The sequence below is a fragment of the Pongo abelii genome, chromosome 3 (genome assembly GCF_028885655.2).
Source record: "Pongo abelii isolate AG06213 chromosome 3, NHGRI_mPonAbe1-v2.0_pri, whole genome shotgun sequence".
NCBI lineage: Eukaryota > Metazoa > Chordata > Mammalia > Primates > Hominidae > Pongo > Pongo abelii.
The window spans coordinates 139,280,725-139,292,334 of NC_071988.2; positions in this window are offsets into that span (position 1 = coordinate 139,280,725).

Genomic DNA, 11,610 nt, shown 5'->3' on the forward strand with positions numbered 1-11,610 from the left:
TTAAATGAAATTTAGTTACAAGTCTTAAAATCACAGCATCAAAATTACTTCATATCTGAGTGATTGGCTTATGCCACTGACATACGATTTTCCTTTAGAGTACTACTGTGTGACAAATTTAAAATATAGCAGTTAGTATAGGGACATAAAAATAATAGAACTCTGTGAAATTATAAAGTTTTTATATCATTTTCTAAACATAGGAGAAAAATGTTTGAAGTTTGAAAGAAGAAAAATTTTTCTCTAAATATCAAAGTTAAAATGAAAGATCCAAAATTTGTTAATGTTAACATGTCTACAAAGTATGATTTGACATTATATAATTTGTTACTTTATACAGTTTTGATGACTAGAGTCTAATTAGTCCAAAAGCAAAATTTTAAACATGATTTCAAAATTTTACAGCAAACAGTTTATTTTGATATAGGAAATGGGTGCATTTTAATGTGTAGGGGAATATTTAAATGCCAAGGGCCTGCAGAACTTAAAGCCTCTGTCTAGTAGCTATTCTCCTACTGAGAAGAACTTGTCAATCAGGAAATCTAAAAGAAAAATAGATGATCAGGCTAAAACCTGGGAGACTTAGCAAGACAGTAAAGACTTACGGACAGGAACTAAAAAAATAAATAAAGCTAGAGGTGTGAGCATGGCATTTGGAGATATTTTCTGCTGGGTTCTGCAGATTCAAAAAGAAGCCACTGAGAAGCTGGAAAGCTGAAAATAACTTTTCAGTCTCCTAGGTCTAAGACAGGGGTTTTCAACCTTGGCAATATTAGAATTTTGCACTTGATGATTCTTTGCTGTGAGTGCTGTCCTGTGCATTGTAGAATGTTTAACAGCATCCCAGGTCTCTAGCTATTAGATACTAATAGCCATACCCTTTCTCTACCAAACTGTGACAACCAAATTGTCTCCATACAATGCCAAATAGTCCCTGAAAAAAAAATAGTACCTGATAGAGAACTACAGCCTGAGCAATCTGAAATATTATTCTAGGATTTTCAAAAACAAGTTTCCCACTAAATATCCCAGGCTTTAATTGATACCTCAAAAAGTATTTTTATACAATGAAGTATAAGCATAAACCTGAAAGCAACTGATTCTGAAAGGGTCTGAACCCCAACTTTAAAATATTTGGATCACTGAAATATTATTAAATGATGTGAGATTTTTTTTGTATGCCAAAGGTCCACAGAAGCAAACCTAATGTGACATCATTTTAGGCCAGCTATGTTTACAAATTTTTATATTAATTATGTATTGCTTAATCTAACTAAACAAGTACTCAACAAGGGTAGTTACCATGATCCAAAGTCAAGAGAGTATAAAGCCAGAACTTCACAAACCACAGTTATCAGACACAGACTTTTAAAATATATGTGCAAAATGTTTGAGTAAATAAAAGAAGAATTATACACTTTCCCAGAAAATCAGAAAGTATAAAAATACATGAATCCGAGTTTATAAATTAATGTAAAACTAAAATTAAAGAGGTGGAAATTCAGATCAAAAAAACTATCTGACAAAGCTATGGGAAATATAAAATAAGGACATATAGAGTGTGGAGGTAAAGGGTAACAAGAAACAAATTTACCTACCTTTCCCACTGTCAGAAACAACAAGCGAAAAAGAAAATAGATTTTACAAATGAAAATAATCTGGGCACTATGGCTCATGCCTGTAATCGCAGCACTTTGGGACGCCAAGGCAGAAGGATCACTTGAGCTCAGGAATTGGAGACCAGACTGGGCAACATAGTGAGACCTCATCTCTACAACTATGCCTGTAGTCACAACTATTCAGGAGGCTGAGGAGGGAGGATAGTCTGAGCCAGGGAAATCCAGGTTGCACTGAGTTGTGATCATGCTACTGAACTCCAACCTGAGTAACAGAGAAAGGCATTGTCTTAAAAAATATATATATTTTAAAATATATATTTATTACATATTTATATGTATAACATAAATATATGATATATTTATAATATAAATTAAATATATATGATATATTATATAAATATAAGATTATACTTACAATTGTATCTATAAATATATAATGTGTATATTATATAATGTATATATATTTAGAAATAAATAAGTGTATCTATACATATATGAAAAGAGCATCAGTGATCTGTTCAACATTTCCAGATACTATATCTGTAAATGACAAAAATATTGTTTCCTTTCACATAAGTCCCTGCAGGGGATAGGTCCTAACTAACCTACCAGTCACAATGATGCCATTCACCTTTCTGGGCAAATAAAGCAGTTCTTGTTAATAGGACATAAGGAAAAATCTGTTGGATGAGGTACGGGAAGAGTTTCCTTGGACCTGAAGAAGACATGACAAACTGTCTTCTGCTTTACTTTTATGAATGTTGTGTCAGGAAATGTAAGATGCTATAACCATGAAGGCACCTAGCATGAGAAGTAAAGCTGACAACAGAGAATGGCGGAGAAAACAAACTGGAAAGAACCAGAGCACTTGACTCTACTAAGTCACTGAATTAATCCACTGTTACCACAACTTTGGAACTTATTACTCTGTGTGATGACATTTTGCCTCATTGTATGCCACTTTGAGTAGAGTCCTCTGTTAATGCGTGGCTGAAAATATCTTAAAATGATTTTCCAAGTTTATAAACTGGAGACTAATGCCCAACTGAATCAAACCAATCTCTAAAAACTTCCAAAGATACATCTAAGTGTCTTTCAACTAGAATTTTTCTCTTTGCTAGTATCTGTTCTACTTCTTAGATAAAAGAAGTAGCTTCCAAAGTTCTTAGGCATAATCCTCATTGTGTTAGTCTGGTATCCTTTTCCAAAACCTTGCTAAATTCAGGTCTAGAATAATGTATGTAAAACATTAATTTTATCAAATCACTCTCCTATGTAAAAATTTCCAGTGATTCTGTGCTAATAAAGTTGAACTTTGCTTCCTATGTAGGAAATTTCATTATCTGACATATCTCTCTAATGTTATTTCCCATCACCTTCTATCAAAATTCTTTATTTTAAGCCACTGTTAGGTAATTTAATTAGTATCTTTACTTTTTTACAAAAAAAGTAATTTGCTGTTATGAACATTCCAAGCATTTTTTTCTTTAGTATATGCTGTGTTACCTATCTAAAATTTGGTGTTTAAGCCTAGTACCTTTGTTGATACTTAAAGCAGATCTTTCTACATGTTTAGCATGACATTTTCCACTCAGCACACACTTCTTCTGTTCATGTCATAGTATTGATTGCAACACTCCATTGATGATTATCTCTCTAGGTAAATGTCCTTTCTCTATTGAGAAAGAATTTATTTAAGTTTGAAAGCAGTCACCCCGTTTCTGCTCTTACATGGTCAATGGTAGCAAATCATTTATTTTGTTACATGTTCAAACCTTAGCTTAGTACATGGAAAACAGCTACTCTAGCTGATTGTCAAAGTAATGAATAAATGATTTACACGTCAACTTAAACTTTGTGGTGAAAGATTAATTGAATCTCATAACTTTATTGGTAATGAAGTATCAAGTAAATTTTTCTTCTCATTTTGCAAATATTGTTGTGGTATACATAAAACATGTTTCAAAATGTGTAATTTTCTTATGTTGAAGAATAACTTGAGTCAATAAAGTGATAAAAGGTATTGAAAAATGGATATTTTTAAAATACAAAAAGCAATTTAGACTTGCAAAGAAGTCCTATGTTTGATGTATTCTAATTGCATATATGATCTTCATGTTATTACTTAACCCATTTGAACCTCAGTTTCTGTATGCATACAGGGATAACATTACAGTTACGTGCAACATTATGGGAATAAAATAATTTATATTAAACTCTTCTGTAGATGACTAGCAGGTATACAAAGGATAGTTCTAAATTTGCCAAATCCTGCTTCATATATGATCAAAAATATTTGTCAGAGGCAGGGTCTACTATGTCATATATGGCATATGTGCTAATCTAGCATATTTACAAAGAAGTAAGAGAATCACAAGTTTTATTGGCTAGAAGTAAACAAAGCTTTTTAAAGGCATCTGCACCCATACTGCTATCTTCCCTACCTTCTCTCTAAACACAAGTAAACTCATAGGTTTTATTATTTCTAAATTATAAAGAGGTTATTTGCTCTTATCTGAAATTATATTGATATTATATCATAAGAATTTGTGTATGTATTCTACTGGGAAATAGTGTAAAAAGTAGTTAACTCACTTCTATGGAAAACAAACAAAAAAATTGTTTAAAGGCTGGATCATCTGTTCATGAATAATATATAATACATCACTAAAAAGGATGCCTTAAAAACAACATTGCATGATAATAGTTTTAACAAATGTAGGTGAAAACATGTAAGGGCTCTGTATGTTAAGCACTACAGCAGTAATGTCCAATAGACATTGCAATTCTGGAGATACTCTATATCTGTGATGTCTTCAGCACTTTAAATAAGGTCAGTGTGGCTGAAGAATGACACTTTAATTAATTTAATGCATTTAAATTAACTTAAATGTCACATACTACCAGAAGCTACTGTATTGGACAAGCAGAGATCTTCTAATTTGGGAAGGAAAACCACGTCTCTCAGTTTGAGAGTTATGAGGCACCCATTATGCATGCTCCACTAAGCCCTCAGTGGAGAGAACCTGAAAGTCACATAGGCAGGCCACAGGCCCCTAGACTGTCTCAGAGCTGCTAATAACAAGTAGAGAGCCAGGCAAGATGGTTCATGTCTGTCATTGCAGAAAAGTCGCTTGGGCCCAGGAGTTCGAAGCTGCAGAGAGCTATAATTGCACCAGTGAACTCAAGCCTGGGTGACAGAGCAAGACCTTTTCTCTCTCTCTCAGGATGTTTAATTAAATATTATATATTTATAAGTGTAAATTTATATATAATTTTAATTAACATATAATTGAAATTATATATCTAATTAAAAATCTGTATGTTTGAAAACTAAAAAAAAATTGACAACAAAGTGTGTACTAAAATATATAAAGGATAGAATAATGAAAGAGAGTAAAGTACAATACAGGAAAAAGGGAAGCAGACAGAGAATAAAACAAAAGGAATGATGAAGCAGAACTAATTTAAGCCTGTCAAGGATACTTGAGGACCATCACCCAAAGGTCTTACAATGAAAGAAGGAAAACAACCTGTGCATTACAGTGATAACTCTAATAGGGGGTCAAGGAGAAAACCATTTCAATGCTAATGACAAATACTGTAAAACAGTAAGCATAAAGAATAATATTAGAGATAGGAATAATATTAGGGATAGGAATAATATTAGGGAGTGGCCATGTTAAACAAAACTTCCATGTATAGTTGCTCATGTTGTGGCCTGCACAAAAAGATACCTTGATGAGGGCAAATAAGGGGTTAATTTCAGGTGATCCTTCACTTACCAAGCAATAAGGCCTGGTGTCATTCTGCATCTGTGAGAAAAAAGGGATACCGCTTCCAATTTTTCTATCTTGAATAACAATCTTTTCTAAGCCTTCCATGCAGGTGATCTCCTTTGTATTTGCTCAAATGCATAGTGTATATTTCAGTAGAAACCCCAAAATGAAGATCCCACAATTCATTCTAGAACTGTGATAAAGGAAGTGTGATAGCTGACTGTATATAAGGAGCAGGGAGATAAAAACACAACAGATATTATAGTTTCTACATTTAAATGATTTGAAACATCTTGAGTATATTCATTTAAATCAAAAATGAATAAATATAGGAGAAAGCCAGAGGTGAAAAAGTTTAATTATAATTTTAGTTTTATATCTGTTTTGTTCTACAGGTATTCTCTGAGTGTGAAACCTGAAATTACAATCATTATGAGACAATGGTGTCTCTACTATAAAAACCAATTGTTTCTTCCTTCACATGAGTGTACTTAAAGATATATTGATTTTTTTCATAATAGATGTAAAAAAGTGTAATTGCCATGATTCACAAATAAAAGGTAATTATCTTAGTACTTTAAATTTTATAAATGCTAATTTAAATATGATAGTCTGCTATCTCTAATAGGCTATAATATATGTTAATACAATATTAATAAACACCTATAATTCAAAATAAAATGAAAGCACCATTAAAAAGTTAAAGAAAATTAAATGCCACAAGAAAGATTGATAAGTATGTCTTATAGATTTCAAAGGAGAAAGTGAATAATTGAGAAGAGTCTTCAATAAGGCAGTAATCTCCCATGTAAGTACAGAAAGGTCATCAGAAGGATTTTTATTGGTTTTAGATGAGTGGATTGTCAATCCTAGCAAAAGAGGGACATAAGTTAAAGGAAAGCAAAAAAATGCTGATACATGGTTTGGTGGAGATTTATTAGTCTTATTTAAACAATAAGGTATAGGAGAAGAAAGGTGAAAAAGGCTGAAAAGACACTTTACCTCGCTGATTTAAAGTATCAAAGAAACAAAAATGAACGCATCATTAAATTAGTGATGTGAGGTCTTTGAAAGTCTGATCAAAAACACATCTGCAGGACAGGTGCGGTGGCTCACGCCTGTAAGCCCAGCATTTTGGGAGGCCGAGACAGGTGGATCACCTGAGGTCAGGAGTTCGAAACTAGCCTGGCCAACATGGTGAAACCCTGTCTCTACTAAAAATACAAAAGAAAAAAAAAATTAGCCAGGCATAGTGGTGCTCACCTGTAGTCCTAGCTACTCGGGTGGCTGAGGCAGGAGAATCGCTTGGGCCTGGGAGGCAGAGGTTGCGGTGAGCAGGGATCGAGCCACTGCACTCCATCTTGGGTGACAGAGCAAGACTCTGCCATCTCAAAAAAAAAAAGAGAAAGAAAGAAAGAAAGAAAAAAAAGAAAGAAGGAAAGATCATCTACATTGTTGTGTGATATGGACTACTGGTGGTAGAAGATGCCTGAAGAAATAAGATAAACTCTATAGGAAATAACATGACAATTAAGTATAATGGAATAAACACATTCATATATAAGATATAATCTAAAATTTGAAAGCCGCTATCATGAATTTGAAACTGCCAATGCAAAATTATAACAGTGAGTAAAATTGAACGTAACCAACTTTATCTAGTTTCTAATCTCACAAGCTAATTGTCTTCCTCATCCTTGTACAGTGTAACTATGGGAGAAATTTAGTTTATAGTTTAACTTTAAACCAAGGATGATAATAGTTACTTCCCAAAACTAGCCCCATCCTCTCCAATCCTCGTTCATGGACTGAAGCCATCTTTGCAAAACTCATGAAAGGCCACGGGGTTAGAATGATGATAGGGGCCTGAATTCTGCTAAGACTTAGGCACAGTTAAATGATAACTAGTCATTGTTTTCTAACTTGCATTTTTGTAATTGCTTACTATTCAGGAGTCAGTAGCCAGTAGTCATAAGATTTGTAACTTTCCCAATTGCTTCTATTGATCACAACAATCTAAGCCTGATGTTTGAGATATTTTTCAGACTTTGCATTCCAGAGGACCAACTGACACCATCCAGACAGGTGAACCCCACCCAGGAACTGACTTGGTGCACAAAGACAGTTTTGGCATTCCTGTGCTTTCATCCCCAACCCAACCAATCAGTAGAACCCATTTCTAAGCCCCCTGCCTGCCAAACAATCCTTAAAAATCCTAGTCTCCAAATTCCTGGGGAGGTAGGTTTTAGAGACATCTCCCTTCCTCCTTGCTAGATGGCCTTGGGATTATTCGACTTTTTCTCTGCTGTAACACCTGTTTTCTCAGTGTATTGACTTTTTCTGTAGGGCAGGCAAGAAGAACCCACAGAGTTGTAACAGACTATCAGTCCATCATATAAATACAAAACAATTGGGATGGGTTCCATAACTGAGGGATTATTTTTTCATTCCTTCCTTTATTTGAGAAACTACATGTCAAGGATATAAAAACAAGAGCCCATGATGACATTTGGAAGGGCTTATAAGTATAAAAGGCATTACTTGCATACTGCATTTCCACATGAACTCTGTCTGATTTTAATACATACACATGAAAATTAAAAATTATTACTATTTACAAATGATGCTTTAAAAATGTTCTCTACTATGCGTTGTGTTCATCAAAGCCTGAAAATATATACCTTTGGACTTGCCTTAGACCTTCTTAAAAGTTTCAAAATGTTTCTAAATTATATTTTCTAAGTTTGAAAATGTAACTCATGGAGTGATATTGGATTTCAATTCACTTTCATAACCCAAGCACCGCCTCAATATCTTTAGACCTTTCCAGGAGAATGGAATTCTATTAGCAAATGCATAACAATATAGGACAGCAGTAATTAGCTGCCCTTTCTATTTCTCTATTTACATAGGATGGAAAATTTTAATTTATAATTTAATAATTAGTTTTACATTCTTTTGGCACAACCTTGAAAAGTTGAGTTTATTGAATAAAAAAGCATTATGTACTGGTGATTTCCATGATTAAAAGCTTTCGTGATTACATTATAATGTCTTTCTTTTGTAAGACCATATAGAAAAAGAAAAGAAAACGTTGCTACAAGTCTCTTTTCTTTTTCTGTAACATTACAGCAACATAAAATAACAGCAAATTTTGAGGCTTTTTAGAAAAGAAATTACCTATTATTAAATTTTGAATTAAAACCTATCCCACTGAGTGATGTGACTATGCTATAAATTTTGCTTAAAAAGAGATTGTCTTATTAAATTTAACATCAATCCCTGTTGCAGTTTACTTAAATTTTTAAAATTTTAGGCTGGGTGCACTGGTTCACGCCTGTAATCCCAGCACTTTGGAAGGCCAAGGTGGGTGGCTCACAGGAGGTCAGGAGTTCAAGACCAACCTGACCAACATGGCGAAACCCCGTCTCTACTAAAAATAGAAAAATTAGCAGGGCATGGTGGCATGCACCTGTATTCCCAGCTACTCCGGAGCCTGAGGCAGGAGAATCACTGGAACCTGGGAGGCAGAGGTTGCAGTGAGCCAAGATCGTGCCACTGCACTCCAGCCTGGGTGACAGAGTGAGACTCTGTCTCAAATAAATAAAAAATTAAATTAAAAAAAAAACCAGTAAGTTTTAACTAAATATTCAAAGACTTGAGGTAAATTATAAATTGTCTCTATATCTTCTTAGTATTTGTAAGTTGACAGTCACAAATATATTTTTACAAGTGTTAACTGAAACATATATTCTCCAGACATAATGGATTTTGGGAGGTCATTGGTCTGCATTAATTTTAAATGTCTGACAATCTTAGTTTACGTTAACAATATTTATGGTTCAACTAACACTGAAAATCTGTCTGTATTTTACCCATTTAAAGACTGTTGAAATTGAAAATTTTACATTTTTAATAATATTTCAGAACTCTATATTCTAAAGAATTATTTTGTATTACACATGGAGTAGTAGTAATAAATGTTTACATTAAGGATATATATACATAGAGTTAAATCATTTTATTTAATAATTTGTCAAAATCTCAGTGAACTGTCAAACCTGTGAGAAGAAAACTGGCTAGTCTATTGTCAATTTGAATAATGAGTGTTTAAGTTTTATTGTTCATATTATTGATCATATCTGAGGATGACATTGTTAATGATCATTGTCTTGTGTGCATCAATCATAGAAAAATACTGCTAATGATCTCTGCACCCTGCAGCACCACAGCGGGTGATTCACCAGCAAATGCCTGTGGGCTACTGGGAACCTCACGTCTGTTTTCTGCTGTCACTTCACACATCTGTCTGCCACTGCTATAGGAGAAAAGAATGGCTTTTCCCTTCCTGCCTTCCAAAGCTTGTACGAGTATCTATCCTTGACAGCATCTCAACTGGAAACAGCTGGCAGGGTATTCTGGCAAATATTATTTGCACATTTTTCCAGGGTAAGTAAGGGAAAATGCAGAAAGGGCAGGAATGCTGCTGAAATGACAGGAAAGAGTCCGCATACCGCTTGTGACAGGATGGAAGAAAAGACAGAAAGAGGCATTTGGCTTTTATCCCTAATGATCATATTTAGGGAAGAAGGGAAATATTTAAATGCTAAGTTATGAAATTGCACAAACATATGATCTGAGGGGGTTGCTGAAAACATTGAATCTACGCACAGTGAACTGAAGCGTCTTTCCCGAGGTTGAACCTAAAACAGCATGATTGAAAATGTGCTGTGAGACAGCTGGCCTGCAGCAAAGCCTCCTGCTCCCTAGATCATTCCCCTGCCGCATGTCTACACATATCAGTTTATTTAGCATTATTTTCTTCTTGAAGATAAGTTGTGACTAGCATTAAAACAACATGGATTTTGAAAAAAGAAGGAATGAGTGAAGGGAGAGAAAGAGACAGAAAGAAAGGGAGAGGGATAAAAATAATAATTTTTAAATGCCAGATTATACATCAAAATAATTATGTAAGAAACAGAAGTATCCATAAATATAATTTAAAGGAAAATAAATATCAAGTGATGCTTTACTGCATAGGATCTGAACTTAGTTGTTCCCGTGACCTTGACTCTAGAAGGATTCAAAACAGCATGTTAGTGAAAGATTCCGTGAATATAAGCAGCTGTAGCCTCATCCTAAATGTGTGGCACCACTACTGAGGGCAGCAACATCTTTGCCTAGAACTTCTTTAGCATGGTGTCGAACTGTGTAGAGGTAAATTAGTTTCCCTTGGTTCTTTCTCATTTTCAAATCTAAGTTGTTCAATTTTTCTCTTGATTCTGAATCACGTTCTTTGTTTCCTGGTAAATTCATTTTCTAATTATGTTAAATAGAATAAATTTCTTGCTGATGTAAAAATTGAGGCCTTATAGTGCATTTCAGACAAGAGATTCTGAGGGACACTGTTAATTTGAAATGAGCTACAGAACATTTGGAGTGAACGGAAGTGAAAATTCAGCAGTATAAAGAGTAAGAAATATGGTAAATTATGGTATGGAATTGTTGGGGTCCAGAAACAATATCCCCAAATCCAGCGTTTTTACATATTGAACTAAAGAAGCAGCCTCAAGATCTCTGATCTTCCCCCACCTTCCTGTCATTCAGTCCTCTGGTCCTCCCAAGGCACAGGATAAAGCTGTTCTCTGAAGTTATTTTATCTATCAAGATCCTTGAATTCCAAAGAGGGACAAAATTGCCTTCCATCCCCTGCCTAAAGTCTTATTATCTATCATAGAAGACAGAGGAATGCAACCATATTTGGATGCACTATTTCACAAGATAGTGTCTGCCTCTCAGTTTCATTCCAATTTTAAAGAGAATCATTTACAAGTTAATGTTTATGTCTACTGCATCCATTCATTTCCCCTGAAAGTTTTTTATTCCTATGCACCCCACTTTCCTCTCCCCAATAAAGAGGGTATTTCGCACCAACCATCTGGTTCTTCTCTTCGGTTTTTATAATTTGTATGAGTCCCATGCACACCTGTGTATGTAATAAATTTGGGATACTTTTCTCTTATTAACCTGTCTTTTGTTACAGGGATGTTGGCCATAACACTTTATGGTGGGGATAAAAGGGATTACCTCATTTCTACTGTACATATTGGTGATATAGTTTATTACATTATTATCCATTAATCTCTGAAAGGAAAACCTCTTTGAAAGACAGGTCTTTAGGAAATTGAAAACCTTTAATACTTGTCAAATTT